The sequence below is a fragment of the Vipera berus genome, assembly GCF_964194415.1.
Source record: "Vipera berus genome assembly, chromosome: 2".
Taxonomy (NCBI): domain Eukaryota; kingdom Metazoa; phylum Chordata; class Lepidosauria; order Squamata; family Viperidae; genus Vipera; species Vipera berus.
The window spans coordinates 275,506,547-275,524,013 of record NC_138203.1 but is presented as its reverse complement, the minus strand read 5'-3'; the positions used below and the strand labels follow the sequence as shown (position 1 = coordinate 275,524,013).

At 43.4% G+C, this 17,467-nt stretch overlaps 1 protein-coding gene across 1 annotated transcript in view; it reads left to right on the top strand.

Annotated features, from left to right (window-relative positions):
* The window catches only part of LOC308662999 (uncharacterized protein), a gene marked incomplete at its 3' end in the record, with an annotated part of 29,838 nt that overhangs the window by 250 nt on the left and 12,121 nt on the right, over nucleotides 1-17,467 (top strand). The gene's annotated exons all lie outside the window — the stretch shown is intronic.

Here is a 17,467-nt window from a genome sequence, read left to right as displayed (position 1 = left end):
TGGGAAGATTTAAAAACTATTTCAAGTGAAAGTTGATTCTTTAGAAAAGGCTTTCCTCCAGAGGTTGTGGATGCTCCATCACTCCAGGTTTGTAACAGAGTTGGAAGGAACTTTGTAGGTCTTCTGTTCCATCCCTTGATCAAGCAGGAGACCCTGTACCAGGGGTAGACAACCTTGTTCTTTTATGACTCGTGGACTTTAACTCCCAGAATTCCTAAGCAAGCAAGGTTGCCTACCCGTGCCCTATACCACTGCATACAAATGGCTGTCTAGCACCCAGAATTGTTCTCAATTAGTTCTCACTTTCTCCTTAGTTCTAGGTTGCTTTTCTCCTTATTAGTTTCCATCCATTGCTTAATAGAAGTAGTACTATTAAGGTTTACACATTGAATGTGGTTTTTCAGCCAGTTATGAATCCATCTGTGAAGATGGATGTATCTGTCCCACATTTTACCAAGAAGTAGATTATGGTGTATTTTGTCAAATGCCCTACTGAAATCCAAGTATACTATGTCCACAGCATTTTGCTGGTCCACTATTGAGTCATTTTGTTAAAGAATGAAATAAGATTTGTTTGGCATGGTCTGTCTTTGACAGACCCATGTTAACTTCTGGTTATAACTTCTGGCTACTATCAGGGCTAGGAAGCAGGAAAGGGGAAACCCCTTGACTGACTTAGGCCCCAAAAACAAACATCTGGTTTAAGGCTAAGGGCGCTGGATGGAAAACTATGAGCTGTACCTCAGCGTTAAATTAGAAGCTATGGAATACTCAGAGGCAAAAAGTATGTCTCAGTAGGTAGGCAGGATGTTTGGGGGCATTTAGCCTGTAAATCACAGCTTGCCACACAGGAAGTGCTTTGTATGTCATCTTGAGTTCCTGAATGAAAAGGGAATCAATAAAATATATGGTGGGGTTATTTTATTTCAGTGTCCTCCATGCAACAGAGCTTAGAGCCAAGTTGAAATTGCCACTATCACCACCCATTCTTTACTAAATTTAGATTACAAATGGCAGTGCAGGGTATCCCACTAAAAAGGTTAGCCTGGCTTTGATGGGATATTCTATTTTTCCCTTTTGTTTTTTTAAATAATGTTTTCTGCAAACATTTCATTCTATCATATATTGGCAATCACCCCCTCTTTCTTAGTAACCATTTTCTAGGCCCTGCTGCATATTCTTCCCATGACCTAATGGAAACCTCTGCCAGCAAATTTACAGAAACACGTGGCATTTGGCATTTAGCAGATATAAAATTTCCTCCTTCAGGAATGAAGTGAAGTGGGGAGTGCTTCTCAATGCAGCCTGACCCACAGGAGTGAAGATGGCGCCCCTGTAGCATCTCCCCTGATGGTGCTGCCATGTCCTAAAATCCTTGGGAACCACAAGAAATCAATCATAAAAATTTGGGATGTAAAGAGCCTTTGATTTCTAGTGAAAGTCACACCTGAGAAAGCTGATTTTGTAGTTCTGTAAAAACATCTTGCAGTTTTAGGGCTTAGCACATAGCTAAGTTTCATAAAGTAAGTAGGATCACATTTCACTATTTCACTTGGCTCAGTTGCAAAAGCCAGTTGCTAGAAGTCAAAAACTACTTGGTGGCATTTAATCAGTGAAAACATCTTGCAAACGCCAGCATATTTTTCTGTGTCCTATCCAGCGATGGCGATCAAATAGGCCACATATGTGCCTAGAAAGTGGACAATACAGCAGGCAGCATCTGTGGTTGAGTTTAAAGGAGTTAAAACCATTAAGCTCTGTATTGCTAGAAAGGATGGGAGATGAGAAGAAGCACACTTTTTAGAAGTCAAAAATGACTTGATAGCATTTAATTAGTGAAAAGATCTTGTAAACGCCTTAGGTAGAAATGGGACAAGCATGTTTTTCCGCCACCTATCAAGAAATAGCAATATTAATAGCACTTAGACTTATATACCGCTTCACAGTGCTTTACAGCCCTCTCTAAGCAGTTTAGAGAGCATATTGCCACAACAATCTGGGTACTCATTTTACCAACGTCAGAAGGATGGAAGGCCGAGTCCACCTTGAGCCGATGAGAATCGAACTGATGGCAGCCAGCAGAAGTAGCCTGCAGTACTGCATTCTAACCACTGCACCAACACATTTCAAAGCTGTCAAATCTGCCTAAAAAGCAGTATAGTAGGTGGCAGTGTTAAATGAGTTAAAACCATCAAAAACTATTCCTAGAAAGGGGAGGAGAGTAGAAGAAAGTCCAGTTACTCTTGAAAAAGCACCTTTGGGACAACAGAACTTCCTCTACTGGATCACTCATGGGAGGAAGATGGTTGGCCGAGTGGCATTTGTGCTTTTCCAAGGATCAAAGCAGCAGCTAGAAGGTGAATTGAGAATAGGTCAGGATAGGTTGGGAGCAAATAGGTCTGTTTGGTTTCCTCCATAGCATGGAAGCAGAGAAGCAGTTAGGGTGAAGCATGTCAGCTACTGCTTCTGCATGTTCCTTCCTTCCTCAAATTTAAGTCCAATGGAGCTGCATGGTTTGAAACTCAAGGCTGCAATTTTCTGCTGGTGGGAAGATTTAAATAGTCTCCTTCAAGTGAAGATTGATTCGTTGGGAATAGCAAGCTTCTAGAACAGACATGTCAAACTCGCGACGTCACGTAATGTGCAATGTATCAGGATGATTTTGCCATTGCCGGCAATGGGGTGGGTGCGGCTGCCGGATGACGTGTGCGGCCTGTGGGCCGGCAGTTTGACACCCCTGTTCTAGAAGTTGTTGGTGCTTCATTGCTGGAGGTTTGTAACAGAGCTAGAAGGGACCTTGGAGGTCTTCTAGTCCAACTACCTGCTCAAGCAGGAGACCCAATATCATTTAATATGGAGGCTGTGTTCACCCCAGCTCTGGCAATGCAAAAAAAAGTCATGACACGTGATGTGGCGAATTTGACACCTGTGATTTAAGGCAAATGGCTGTTCAGTCTCTTCCTAAAAGCCTCCAGTGATGGAGCACCCATAATTTCTGAAGGCAAGCCATTCCACTGGTTAATTGTTCTCACTGTTAGTAAGTTTCTCCTTAGTTCTAGGTTGCTTCTCTCCTTGATTAGTTTCCATCCATTGCTTCTTCTCTTGCCTTCTGGTGATTTGGAAAATAAGTTGACCACCTCTTCTTTATGGCAAATCATCAAGTATTTGAACACTACTGTCATCCATAATTCCTCTTTTCACTAGACTAGACTACCCAATTCCTGCAACCATTCTATGTCTTAGCCTCCAGCTCCCTAATCATCTTAGTCAATCTTCTCTGCAGACTTTTTAGTGTCTCAACATCTTTTTTATAATATGGTGACCAAAGCTGGATACATTATTCCAAGTTTGGTTTTACCCAGTGCTTTCCAGCACCTTTTTTTGAATAGAAGTACCGGTTCTTCTAAGCTGCCAGTGCAAGTACAGGTAATCCCTGAGTTATCTGCATTCACTTAACGCTCTCACGCTTCTCCCTCCCTGCTGCGCAAGTCTCCTCTCTGCCACACTTCCTGCTGTCACTCCGATCTGAGGCCACAGCCCCCCCCCGTGGCCCAATCCATCTCTGGAGGCCTGGAAAAAACCTCTTCCACCCTGATCTATGGCCATGGAGCGATTTTGCAGGCGCCCCTGCGGTCTGATCCAGACTCTGGAGGTCTTTTCTAAGCTTCCAGAGCTCGGGGCTATGGCCACGGAGCGATTTTGCGGGGGCCCCCAGCGGCCTGATCTGGGCTCTGGAGGCCTGCAAAAGACCTACCGAGCCCAGATCTATGGCCGCGGAATGATTTTATGGCCCCTTGTGGCCCAATCCGGGCTCCGGAGGCTTTTTCCAAGCCACTGGAGCCCAGATTGGGCCACGGGGGGCTGTGGACAAATCCCCTGGCCTCACATTGGAGAGGCAGCAGGAACCGCAGCAGAGAGGAGACAGACTTTTTCCAGGTGAGTCATGTGCGGCAGGAAGGGAGGGGGAAGCATGAGGTATCTTAGTGGTTGGGGAGGCCTTGGGGGGCCTGTTCCATCAGGCCCTCCATGGCCTTCCCCACCTGAGATACCTCATCTTTACTTAATGAGCCACATGCATTTTAATGAGCCAGAGAACGATCTCGCTAAAAGAACGAGATTCACTCTACAAGTTTTCGAGTTGCAAATGGAATGGGCAGGCTCCATTACACTTGTAATTCAAGAACTACCTGTAAAGCTCTGGCTCGGTGAAAGGAAGCTGCCTGGGGAAATCGGGGGCATTGAAGGTCGACCCGGAAACACTTCCACGGCCCTGAAAGCAGACCTTCTTCTCTGCCTGTCCTCACCCCCATGTTGGCCACCAAGGACCAGGATTGACTCCTGGAGTGAATCTCTTTGAGGGACCAGGCGCGCTCCCAAAGCAGCAGTGCCGCTGCTGCCTTGGTCATTCTGGCTCCGAAGGAAGCCTCTGTGTCATCAGAGGCGGAGGAGGATGAGGTGGCAGAAAACATGCTGGCTCTGAACAAGCGCCCTCTCAAAAGCCGTGGCAATGGTGTCTGTCAGCTGACACTGCTCACATGATCTGAGCCTTGGAAGCTCCCTAAAGTGGTCCCCCCCCCCCCCCGCTCTGTAAAGGGCTTTTGACTGGAGCTGGAGCAGTGTATGAGTTCTGGCACTTTTTTTTTTTACAAAAAAAGCACTGGTTTTATCAATGCATTATAAAGTGATATTAACACTTCAGGTGATCTTGATTCTATCCCTCTGTTAATGCACCCTAGGATTACATTGCCTTTTTTGTCCACTGCATCACACTGCTGACTCATATTTCAGTGATTGTCCACTAGGACTTCAAGATCCCTCTCACAATTACTGCTATTGAGCCAGGTTCCACCTATTCTTTGAGTTTTTCTTGCCTATGTATAAAACATTTTTTCTCTCCATTGGATTTCATTTTGTTAGATAGGACTTGGTGTTCAAATCTATCAATATTCTTCTGTATCTTGGCTATTCCTGCCAGCTTGGTGTCATCTTCATATTTGATTTCTCCTTCTATTCCCTCATCTAAATGGACCTAAAACAGAATCTTGGGGTACCCCACTGATTACTTCCCTCCATATAGATGTAGTTCCATTAAGGAATACACTTTGAGTGCAGTTTGTCAGCCAGTTATGACATCCATGTGTGTGGATGGATGTGTCTGTCCCACATTTTTCTAACTTACCAAGATGTAGATTATGATCTACTTTGTCAAATGTCTTACTGAAATCCAAGTATACTACGTCCATAGCATTTGGCTGATCCACTAATTTAGTCACTTTGTCAAAGAATGAAATAAGATTTGTATGGCATAATCTGTTTTTGAGAAACCCATTTTCGCTTCTGGTTATAACTTTGCTTGTTTTTTAGGTATTTGCAGATGTTGCTTGATTATCTTTTCCATAATCTTCTCAGGATTGATGTCAGGCTGATTGGTCTGTAGTTTTGTGGACCCATTTTTCCCCCTTTTTTGAACATGGGAACTACATCAGTTCTTTTCCAGTCCACTGGTAGTTCCCTGGTGCTTGAAGATCTTTGAAAGATATGGTTCAACGGTTCTGAGATCACGTCTGCCAGCTCCTTCAGAACTCTGGGAGGTAATATGTCTGGTGCTGGTGATTAGAACTAGTGTAGAGTGGGCAGGCATTCTCTTATTTTCTTGCCTATTTTAATTTGTAATCCTAGTTTATTTTTTATGGTTTTGTTTTTTGGTAGATTGAGCTATTTTTTCTATGTGCATGAAAAAAGATGCAAAGAATGAATTTAAGCAGCTCTGCTTTGCCTCTACGGCCTGTTACTTCCTTGCCATCTTCTCTCTTTAGTGGACTGACTGTTTTTTTGACTTTTTACTTGTTACTTATATGTTGAAAAAAACTTTTGTTATTACCTTTGACTTCTGTTGCAAGTCTTAGTTCTGTCATGGTTCCGACTAATGAGACAGATCAAAGGACATTGCATGATTGTTTATTCTAAAAAAGTCTATAATAAGAATGAAGCATCGGCACTCATGGATGAATGCCAGAGTCTGAATTCTCTTCCCCTTAACACATCATATCATACAGAATTTCCTCCCTTAATTACATGTCATGAATCACATTCACCAATTAGTTTAACACACAAAGTTTCACTTCCCTTCTGAATCCCGCTATCCCTTATCTTCTCAAAACATCCGGGTTGAATTCCTCCCGCGCTTTAGTTATTCAAAGCCAAACAGTTAAAGCAAAAGGCTGCCTCCTATATTGTCAGTGCAAAAACATGTCAGTGTTTGCAGCATTGACAAGTTCATTCTGAGCATGAGCTTTCCTGATTTCATTTTTGCAGATTTGGGCTATATGCTGGTATTTTGCCTTAGTTATGTGTCTCTTTTTTCATTTTTTATACTTATCCTTTTTGTCTTTCAGTTTATTGGAGAGCTTTTTTGCAACCCTCTTGTTTTTTGTGGATTTCTTATTTTTCTTTTTCAGTAATATTGTGTTGCACTGGGCTTTTGTAATCATATTTTTCAGTTTGCCAAGCTTTTTGAGTTGTCTTCCCCTTTAAGATTTTCATCCAATGAAATCCTTCCCAACCTGTCTCTAAGTTTGTTGACACCAGCTCTTTTAAATTCTAATACACTAGTTTGATTTTTTTCTGTTCTTGTGGTCTGCATTACATTGACTCCCAGTATGACATATTTACTCACCCTCCAAAGTTTGTGACATTTCAACATCCCTCTATCATTTCATCTCTGCTAGTAAGAATTTAGATCACGATAGGAGACCCCTAGTTCCCTCTTCTATCTTTTGCATGACAAAGTTGTCACATAGATTTGTGAGGAGATTGGAGAGCCATTAGTCCAGAATGGTATGGGGTCTACTGCGTGAGCAGACTAAAAGACCTCCAAGGTCCCTTCCACTTCTGTTATTCTATTGTGGACATGCTGTTTTCGTGGCAACAATATTATACTGATCTGGCACTGGTCTTTTCTGGGATTTTTGTTTTTCACTTCCATGTATCGCCAACAAGCACAGAATTTCATATTGGTGCCACATCCATGTATTAACCAGGTTCAACTGTTCTTAACCCAGCACTTTTTTAAAAATAACTATTGAAGACCTCTCAGGATGTTCAATTTTATAGGTAGTCCTCTCACCATTTGTTCCCTGAGCCTTCAAAGTTACAATGTCAGTGTAAAAGCAGACTTACACCTGGCAACACAAATTAGTGGTCATCATTGCTCTTGTTCAGTGAGCACACATCAGCAGTTGTTATGATTATGAAGTTGCAGGAAAAGGAGTTGCACTAATCTGAGTTTTGCCAACTGGGGCACATTTATGAAGGTTGCAGTATCCCACACTCATATTCCCTATTTGTGACCTTTCCAGCTAGCTTCTGACAAACAAAATCAGTGGGGATGCTGGGAGGATAACAATGGCAGAGGAACAGATGTAAGTTGGCTCTGTCATGTGACATCATGCTTAATGATTGGGCTTCTTAGTGACAGATATCAGTTCCAAATGTGGTTTGTAAGTGAGCACTGCTTGAGTTGGGATGTCACCAGAGTACTTGTGGACAGTATTTTCTGTCCTTATTTGCAGCTGAGGACTTCCATGGGCAAAACTGGTGCTTCAAATCTTGCTGAGGCTTTAAGCATCATTTCATCAGCTAAAGCCCCCACATCTCTAAAGTTAGGAGGTTTGACTGTAACCATTTTGGGACATTTTGTCAGGCTTAAAAGACATAGATTTTCTTCATATACACATCTGTAGGTTGGTGTATCTGTATTTGTCTCTCTATGCATGTATCTACAAGTGTATAATCTATCCCCAGCATTTCCAGATATATTTGATGATAATCCTTTGCACTGTTAAGAATTTGTGATTGACCCAAGTGAACAAGAGAATTTCATGATTTAATTGATATTTGAACTTGGATCTTGGTAATCTTCCATGTGTCAAATGAATCATAATTAATGTAAGAGGTTATTCTAGCATTCTGGCATGTTTGCTTTTTTGTTGTAATGTATACTTTTTCTTTCTCCTATCTTCTGCAACCATTTTATAAACAAAGATACACTTTTCTTTGAATCCTGTAGACAAAGAGGATGGCAATAAGAGCACTCTTGACAACTGAGACTAACAAGCAACTTTGAAAAGGAAAGCAAATTGAGTCAGAAATGAAAGTATTTTTCATTTCCTTCAGAAAAACAATCCTTCTCCTTCTCCAGCAGCTGAAGAGAAAATTAAGATTTCAATTGGAATAAGTGGAATATACAGAACTCAAGGATACATTACAGGAAAAAGTCAAGGGAGATTATTTATCATTCAGCAAAAGAGGGAAATATCTGGAAGTCATTGCAAAGGAAAAGTTAGATTGGACAGCCATGTTGGGCAGACAGTAATGCAGGTCTCACTCTGGGAGGAAGAAAACAGCTTGAATCAAAGCATGACTAAACAAGGGATCATCCATATTTTTTACCTCCTCAAGAATATCAGTTGTGGGAAGGCTCCATAGATGTGCCTATTGTGGGAAAGATACAACTTGCAAATCTCATTATGCATGAGAGGATCCACACTAGAGAAAAGCCATACAAATAATCCAAATTTGTGAAAAGCTTTGGTCAGAATAGCTCCCTTGTGGTTCATGGAAGGACCCACACAGGAAAGAAGCTCTACAAGTGCCCCCAAGGTGGTAAATGCTTCAGTGAGCATGGCAAATTGGTGATACATCAGAGGACTAATACAGGAGAAAAAATGTTTGAATGTCCTGATTGTAGGAAAAGTTTCAGTCAGAATTCTAACCTGGTGAGACACCAGAGGACTCACACAGGAGAGAAACCTTTTGAATGTCTTTTTTGTGGGAAATGTTTCATTAGAAATTGCCATCTTGTGAGACATCAGAGGACTCATACAAGAGAGAAGCACTTTGAATGTCCTGATTGTGGGAAAAGTTTCATTAGAAATTACCACCTTGTGAGACACCAGAGGACTCATGAAGGAGAGAAATCCTTTGAATGTCCTGATTGTGGGAAAAGTTTCAGTCAGAATTCCAACCTGCTGAAACACCAGAGGACTCATGGAGGAGATAAAACATTTAAATGTCCTGATTCTTGGAAAACGTTGAGTCATGATTCGAGCCTGGTAATAGACCAGAAGACTCACACAGGAGAGAAACTCTTTCAGTGTTTCAGTCACAATTCCAGCCTGGTGATAGACCAGACAACGCACCTAGGGAAATCCTTTGAATGTCCTGATTGTGGAAAAAATTTCAGTCAGAATTCCCACCTTGTGAAACACCAGAGGACTCACACAGGAGAGAAACCCTTTGAATGTCCTATCTGTGGGAAATGTTTCAGTCAGAATTCCAGCCTAGTGAACCACCAGAGGACTCACACAGGAGAGAAACCCTTTGAATGTCCTGATTGTGGAAAAAGTTTCAGTCACAATTCCAACCTGCTGATACATCAGTGGACTCACACAGGAAAGAAACCCTTTGAATGTCCTGATTGTGGGAAAAGTTTCAGTCGGAATTCCAGCCTTGTGATACACCAGAGGACTCACACAGGAGAGAAACCCTTTGAATGTCCTGATTGCAGGAAAAGTTTCAGTCAGAATTCTCACCTTGTGAGACACCAGAGGACTCACACAGGGGAGAAACCATATCAGTGTCCAGATTGTGGGAAAGGTTTCATTACAAATTCCCACCTTATGAGACACCAGAGGACTCATGGAGGAAATAAACCCTTTGAATGTCCTGATTCTGGGAAAGCTTTTAGTCAGAATTCCAGCCTAGTAAAACATCAAAGGGCTCACAAAGGAGGGAAACTCTTTGAGTGTCCTGATTGTGGGAAAAGTTTCAGTTGTAATTCTGACCTGGTGATACACCAGAGGAATCACACCGGAGAAAAACCATTTAAATGTCCTGACTGTGGGAAAAGTTTCAGTCGTAATTCGAGCCTGGTGAAACACCAGAGGACTCACACAGGAGAAAAACCATTTGAATGTTCTATCTGTGGGAAAAGTTTCAGTCACTTTTTCAGCCTGGTGATACACCAGAGGACTCACACAGGAGAGAAACCGTATCATTGTCCAGGCTGTGGGAAAGGTTTCAATTGTAATTCTGACCTGGTGAAACACCAGAGGACTCACACAGGAGAAAAACCTTTTGAATGTCCTGACTGTGGGAAAAGTTTCAGTCGTAATTCCAGCCTGGTGATACACCAGAGGACTCACACAGGAGAAAAACCCTTTGAATGCTCTGATTGTGGGAAACGTTTCAGTGAAAATTTTAGCCTGGTTAAACACCAGAGGACTCACACAGGAGAGAAACCCTTTGAATGTACTGAATGTGGTAAAAGTTTCATTCGTAATTCTGACCTGGGGATACACCAGAGGACTCACACAGGAGAGAAACCCTTTGAATGTCCTGACTGTGGGAAAAGGTTCAGTCGTAATTCCAGCCTGGTGAAACACCAGCGGACTCACACAGGAGAAAAACCCTTTGAATGCCCTGTCTGTGGGAAAAGTTTCAGTGAGAATTCAAGCCTGGTGAGCCACCAGAGGACTCATACAGGAGAGAAACCGTATCAGTGTCCAGATTGTGGGAAAAGTTTCAGGCAGAATTCCAACCTATTGATACACCAGAGGATTCACACAGGGGAAAAACCTTTCAAATGTCCAGTCTGTGCACGTTACTTCAGGCATAAATCATCCCTTATTGCACACAAGGAAATCCATATGAGGCAAAAGTAGTTGAGTTTAGAAAAGGCTTTGAATTTCATTTGTGATATCTCGTTGAAAATGTAGGTGAGAAGTTGACTATTTGAATTCTGGCCTGATTCTTTCTAGTGAAGCATATCTCAGGATTAAACTTGTAGGTGAAGAGAAAATGGAAAAGTCCTACTACCAGTTTCTGTTTATCAGCAGCAGTTACTGGATATTTCCTTTTGCAGAAGTTGTGGAATTCTTTAAAGAGGCTTTCAGGTGGTGTCTTTGTATATTGATTATTGTATTCCTAAATGTGGAGTTTCAATCTTCTACCTTGGTTTCCTCCAGATTTTGAGCCCCAGAATTCACCAGCCAGCATACAAGAAGTTCTCAAGATACAACTGTCATGGGTCTTGCAATTATGGTTGCATGTTGCAATGACTTTGAGCTTTCGTTAACTACCCTGATGTCCCTGTTGCAGCCATTAATTGAATGTTTGAGTCACTAAGCGGAACACTTGCTACCTCAGGGTTGGGGAAAAACATTGGAGTTCTAGTGCATGGTCAGGCTTGCCTGCTGTAGGTATCCCTAGGCCTCCCCCACTGTGTTTCCCAACCGTTGTATCCTCCTGGCCTTTCCCTTGACAAAATCTCCCCAGGCCTCACTTTCCCCACAGTGTCTCCACAGACTTTTTCCTACTCCCACTGGGTCTCTGCAGTCCTTAGACCTGACTCCCACCCCACCAGGCCTCATACCTTCCTCCTCTTTTCCTGTTGAAGATATCTGATCCTCATTGTCAACGCTGCTAACATCGAATGTTCTTGCTTTGACAAAAAATGAAGAAGTAGCTATTATTTTAAACTTGTGCATTACTTTAAGGCAGAGGAGGTGGAGCAACCACAAAGAGACAACTCCTACAAATTGCATTCCCCAGACCTGTGGGGAGCTGCCAGGCCATCAGAGATTGAATACTCGGGTGAGTGGAAATATCCATCTGCACCCCATAGCCAATCAATTGACTATCTAGTGGAAATATTTGAAGAGCTAGAAGTGAGAAGCGCAGAACAGCTCCTGCCGAGAGAGGCCCCCAGCCCCCCCTTTCACAGAGCTAACAGCCCTCCAACCCCTGGAGTTCCCTGCTAGGGCCTCCAGTCCCACAGCGCAAGAGAACCTAGAGCCCCCACAGTAGTGGAGAATATGGCAACCCCCACAGAAGGAGGGGCAGCAACCTTTGGGCCTAAATCAGCTAATAGAGGCCTTGCAACAGCTTGGGGTGATGCAGAAGCCTGGAGAACAACAGCTAGTTGGAGGCGACAACTCCATGGAGGCTGGTCACCCTCCCCGAGCGCCAAGCAACCACTGAGGGGCCCGCAATTGAAGGAGGCGCCACAGCACTTGAGGCTAACATGTCTCCTAGTAGATTAGCAGCAGAGGGTGCCACAATTCCCTGCAGTCCAAATCCAGAGTAGACGACAGCAGCCCCCATCTATCCAACAACCATTGAGGGGCCTACAGCAGCAGGTGGTACCATGACTTCCCGCCGGATGACAGCAGCCTCCCCTCAGACAACCACAGCAAGGGGAGCAGGGCCCAAACGTGCAACCCTTGGTTACATCCCCCACCCAGGAGGACATTGGCCCACCAACTGGACCCTCCACCACTCTACCCGGCTTTTGACAGCGATGATGAAGGGGAGAACGACCTGATGGTGAGTCGACATGTCCCACCTTTTCCATTGCCTGCTAAACTCATAATCCCTAAATCAGGCACAAGTAGACTTGAAAGTGCTAGTCGATACTGGCTGCTCCCAATGCATCATTAGCCTGTCATGTGCCCTGAGACTGGGCATACGGGCTAAGCCGCTCTCCAAACCTGTGAGGTTTGAGCAAGCCGATTGCTCCCTAATGGGAGGGACTTTAGTCATGCAATTAATGGAGCCCTTACGCCTAGAAATAGGCGAGTACTGGGAGTTTCTTCGCTTCTTGGTGGCTCCAAAAATGACAGACTGTGATCCTAGGACTAGCCTGGCTAGACAAATGGAAGCCATTTATCTGGTGGGAGAAAGGAATGAGAACTGTGAGACTGACTACCCATAGGGCCCGATCCCCCCATTGATTCAACAGATGTTACAGGGGATTTTAGCCCACCCAATGAGCGAGCGCACATGGCTGCCTTACGGCCACCAGGCAAGCTACTTCTCTCCAGTGAGTACCGAGACCTAGCGGAGGCATTTAGTGAGAAAGAATGCGATACCTTGCCTCCTCACCAACCCAATGTTTGTTCCATTGAAATGTTGCCGGGGCCCAAACTTCCCCAACCAAGAATGTACGCTATGTCCCCCCTTGAAATGGAGGAGATGCAGCGATATGGGGATGCAAACCTAGCGAGGGGATTCATTGAATGGGCCAAGTCTACCGTGGGAGCCCCTGTGTTGTTCAAAGAAAAAAAAGATGAGTCTCTTCATCTCTGCGTAGAATATAAGGGGCTTAACGCTGTGAGCGTGGAAAATAAATACCCTCTCCCCCTCCTGAAAGACTTACTAACCCACCTGGTGAAGGGGAGTGCCTTCACTAAATTAGACCTAAGAGAAGCAAATTACTGAGTGAGAATAAAGGAGGGGGATGAGTGGAAAACGGCCTTCAACTGCCCCTTGGGAAGCTACCAATTCAATTGAATGCCAAACTTTATGTCAAATTGTTGAAATGTGAATTTCACCAAACCCGATTAGATTATCTTGGCTATAGAATTTCCAATGAGGGCATTGAAATGGACCCAGCCAAAGTGAAAGCTATAATTGAATGGCAGCACCCAAAGACTCGCAAACAGCTCCAGAGCTTCCTACAGTTTGCCAACTTCTACTGTCAATTCATTCCCTCTTTTGCCAAGATTGCTCTACCCCTTACAGAACTACTCAAAACGAGCAAGGGAGGGGGAAAACCATGACCTGGCCAACCACTAGCATGGACTATGAGTTGTCAGAAAGCTTTTGAGAATTTGAAAAGACTATTTGCTGCTGAACTGATTCTAAAGCACCCCTGCCAAGGGGAGCCCTTCATAGTTCAGGCAGATGCCAGTGACGTGGCAGTCGGAGCTGCATTACTGCAAAAGAATAAAAGTGGGGTCCTGCAACCTTGTGCCTACACTTCTAAGAAATTCATTGAAAGCGAGAAGAGATGGACAGTCTGGGAGAAGGAGGCCTTCGCAATTAGGTGGGGGCTATTAAACTGGCAACACTATTTAGAAGGGAGCAAGGTGCCTTTTGAAGTATGGACAGATCACAAAAATTTAGAGGTACTAAAAACTCCCCACAAATTGTCCCCAAAGCAAGTGCGATGGGCACAGTACTTTAACCATTTTAATTTTACTCTAAAGTACATACTAGGAAGGAAAAACTTCCTAGCTGATGCATTATTGAGATTGCGCCAGTACAAAAGTGAACGCGAAGAAGTTAACGAGGCATTTATCTCCAGTCCACAAACTGCTGCCCAACTCACACCTCACAGGACCCCTAATCCTGGTCATCCTGGGGTAAAGAAAATAAACAAGAACTCCTCACCGATCAATGGTTCAAAGGTAATCAGACATCCCTAACATGCAGTCTGGTCTGGCTTACAAGGTGGGGAAATTGTACTTGCCTGAAGCTCTCCATCTTAACACTCTCAAACACAGCCATGATGTCAAACAGGCTGGACACTTTGGATATCTAAAAACTCTACATCCGCTGGCAATTCTGGTGGCCGGGACTAAAACGAGACATGGAAAACTATGTCAGGAGTTGTACTTTATGTGCCACCATGAAAAGAATCCCAGGGAAAACCCCTGGGTTACTGCAAATAGTGGCCAACCCTTCTCAACTATGGGAAGAAATAGCTATGGACTTTATAGTAGACCTACCTGAGAGTAGAGAAAATACTGTCATCTGGACTGTGATAGACCTGTTTCCAAAATAGGCTCATTTTATCACCTGCAAAGGACTCCTGTTGGCCCAACGGCTGACTAAGTTGTTCCTAAAAGATATCTACCGGCTACATGGTGCCCCTAAGCGAATAATTTCAGACAGAGGGGTGCAGTTCACAGCAAAATTTTGGAGGAATTTTCTTAAATTAATTGGATCATCTCAAGGCCTATCAACTGTTTTTCACCCGGCTACTAATGGGGCCACAGAATCTGGCAACAAAATGGTGGAACAATATCTTAGGTGCTACGTTTCTTACCAACAAACAAACTGGACCGACCTCCTCCCTTTCGCAGAGGTGGCTTACAATAATTCAGCACATAGCAGCACTGGCTACACTCCTTTCCAGGTAGCCACAGGGAAAGAATTCAACCCCATACCGGAATACCCTCAGTTGCCCTCCGCTTCCCAGACACTTGAGGGGTTGGGAAGAAGTTTGGAAAAATACAAAGATGGCCTTAAAAAAGACTTTTGAGACTTACAAAAAGTAGACTGATAAAAAGAGAGCTCCAAAAAGGACATTCCATGTTGGGGAAAAGATTTATTTGTCAACCAAATACTTATGCCTTAAACTACCCAACAAGAAATTAGGACCAAAATTCTTGGGGCCTTTCCCCATTGTGAGAATCATCAACCCGGTCACAGTAGAATTGAAACTCCCTAGACTTTTGGGAAAAATTCACCCGGTTTTCCATTGTAGTTTGCTGAATCCTTTTCGGACCTCCACTTTAAGACTTCCCCTAAGAAGGCACCCGGACCCCTCGTAGTTGCGGGTCAGACCCATTATGAAGTGAAATGTATTCTTGACTAGAGGAAAATTGCAGTACCTAGTACAATGGAAGGGATACCCATTGTCTGAAGCCATTTGGGTGAAATCTAGTGATGTGAAAGCTGACAGACTTGTCAAAAAGTTTTATCTCATAAAACCCCAACAAACCAAAAGCCAGCTCCTAATTTGTGTTTTGTTTACATTATAGGATCTCTCCTTTTTGTAAGGAGGGCCGGATGTCAACACTGCTAACATTGAATGTTCTTGCTTTGACAAAAGATGAAGAAGCAGCTATTTCTTATTTTAAACTTGTGCATTACTTTAAGAGCTATAATCAGTTAATGATGGGGAGGGAGGAGGAAGAATGTCTCTCAAGGCGGTCTCGAAATAAGAGAAGATAAGAATTTGGCAGGTTGTCTAACAGAAGGGAAAACTAACCCTTCAAAGTAATTGGAGAATGTGATTTATGACAGCAATGAAAAGGAGGAGAATTGTGTTTAACATATTGTGCTAAGGGAAGGGGAATTCAGATTCCAGCTTCAACTAGCAAGCTTTGTCGGTTATAGGGCTCTAATAATAAAAGACTTTTAAGGTAAACAATGCCTCAGAGTCATTTGAAAGAGCTCATCCGTCAGAAACTTGACACTCGTGTTGGATAAGGAGGGGAGGGCGTGCATCCCTCGGCCTCACGACTATGTGCTGGAAGCAGCCATCATTTTCAGTGGGACCTGCATTCGTCCCTGGGCCAAGCAGTGGACTTGCTGAAGCGGCTGCCATTTTGCCACACTGTCCAAAGTGTCACGCAGAAGAAGGACAATCTCTCTGTTTAGGCACCATTTAAAAATTCAAGTGTTTAAACTGGACCTATTTGTTTGACATTCTTCTGAGATTCAGGGATGGTCTTCTACATCAGGTGTCCCCAACCCCTGGTCCATGGACTGGAGATGAATTTCTTTAGTATAAGAAGAACTTGGCTGATCAATTTGAAAAGTGGTACCGAGTGTGGCACTTGGGGCATTTGAAGGTGCCTGTGACCCCCTCTTGGTTCTTCTGGGCTCTGTGCCCCCTGATTTGATTCTTTCTTTTAAAAGATTGAGAATTTCACAAGTTATGTAATTAAAGCACAATTCTGTTTCTGTTTCCACTGATGGTTCTGGGGAAACAGAAATGATGGGCAGCTGTAAATGAAGCCAGAATGGATTTCTTAAAAACCGATTGTGCCAGACAAACATTATTGCCATTTTTGATGAAGTATCTAAATTAGTGGATCTGCAAAATGTTGTGGAGATAGTATACTTGGACTTTGACAAGGTAGAACACAATTTACTTCTTGGTAAGATAGAATGACGTGGGATAGACAAAACCAGCACTAGGTGGATTCGCAATTGACTGACAAACTGCATTCAGTTGATATTCCTCCATAGAGCTACATCTACATGGAGAGAAGCATGCAGTGGGGTACCTCAAAGTTCGTTCTTGGGCCCAGTATTCTTTGACATCTTCATAAATGATCTACAGGGGGGATAGAAGAGGACCTTATGAAATTTGTAGATGACACCAAATTGGGGGGGGGAAGCCAATATTATAAAAAAATAGACTCAAGATCCAGAAGGATCTTGACACATTTGAGCATTGGGCCAACAAAATGCAGCTCAGTGGTTAATAAAATAAGGTCCTACACTTAGGTAGGAAAAATCAGGTTCACTGGTAAGAAATAGGAAGTACGTGGGTCAACAGTAGTAAGAGAGGAATGGAATGGACTCGTGGACAAGTATGAGCCAGCAGTGTGCTCCAGCGGTCAAAAAAGCCAATGCAGTCCTATATGCATCAACAGAGGGATTGTGTCAAGACAGCAGGAATTAATAGTACTGTTTCACACTATGCTAGTGACACCACACTTAGAATACTGCATCCAGTTCTGGTCAAAAGAATACAGAACAGATGTTGAGACACTGGAAAGTTCAGAGATGAACAAAGATGACAAATGGTTGATGCTAAATCATATGATGGTCAGTTGAGGAAGCAAGGATAACTAGGCTATCAAAGAGAAGGATTAGAAGGAAC